Source organism: Urocitellus parryii, chromosome 6 (assembly GCF_045843805.1).
Source record: "Urocitellus parryii isolate mUroPar1 chromosome 6, mUroPar1.hap1, whole genome shotgun sequence".
In the NCBI taxonomy this organism is placed as follows: Eukaryota; Metazoa; Chordata; class Mammalia; order Rodentia; family Sciuridae; genus Urocitellus; species Urocitellus parryii.
In genome coordinates this window covers 54031024-54031995 of record NC_135536.1, presented here as the reverse complement: position 1 = coordinate 54031995, position 972 = coordinate 54031024, and the positions used below count along the sequence as shown (strand labels likewise).

At 31.2% G+C, this 972-nt stretch overlaps 1 pseudogene; it reads left to right on the top strand.

The window, feature by feature from the left end:
- Positions 1–470: 470 nt before the first annotated feature.
- Positions 471–620, top strand: LOC113188209 (U1 spliceosomal RNA; annotated as a pseudogene).
- The last annotated feature ends 352 nt before the right edge of the window (positions 621–972 follow it).

The following is a 972-nucleotide window of genomic DNA, read 5'->3' as shown; positions in this document are numbered from 1 at the left end:
ATTATGATTCTTCCTTTAACACTGTTGATATATGGTACAATTTGCAATATTCACATGCACAAATAATTAAATTCATGTAAATAATACTGTGTATAAACAAAGTTAAATATAAAGTTTCAGATGTTTAATAGAAGATATTTTTTTTTTCCTGATTGTCCTGGAAAGAATTGTTGAGTAACTGGCATTTTCAGCTTGGGAATTTGAAAAATTTGCATTTTTATTTCAAATTTTGAAATAAAATATAATATTGGTAATATAGGTGAATAGTATGCTTGTAATGAAGTGCAAGGAAAGTCTGGGCATGAATGAAATGGGTACTATTTTTGTTTTATTTTTTTATTTTGTTTACTTTTTTTGTTTTTCTGCCAAAGACCTTTTCCTTTCCATTTCTGACTACAGTTCATATGCTATTGTAATATTTACCTGCCCTCTTTCAAAAGATCAACAGGTAATTAAATGTATACTATTATATACTTACCTGGCAGGGGACAGATCATGACCACAAAGGTGGTTTTCACATGTGAGGCACTCTGGATATGCTGACCCCTACGATTTTCCCAAATGTGGGAAACTCAACTGCCTAATTTGTGGTTGTGGGAGACTGCATTCGCATTTTTTTAATGTCTTCTTTTAGGAATTTTATATTATCAGACTGAGGAGGCACAAAATCATATAATAAATAATTACATATGGTATTTTAAGAAGAAATTAAATTGTGTAGTGTATTCAAGAGTGCCCAAATGAAGCTTGTGTCTTTTAGCCAAGGAAGATAAGAAGGCTTTTCTGAGGGCATAGAATTTGTTTTGAGAAAAAGTAAAAGGAAATATGTAACTGAAAGAATGGCAATGCAATATTGATGAACTAGAAGAAAAAATGTGTGAAAGCACATTGAGGAAGTAGGCGGAGTTTTGAGTTCGGGGAAAAAGGGTAAGAACTTATTTTAAGTAATATGATACATTTTGGAAAGATCAC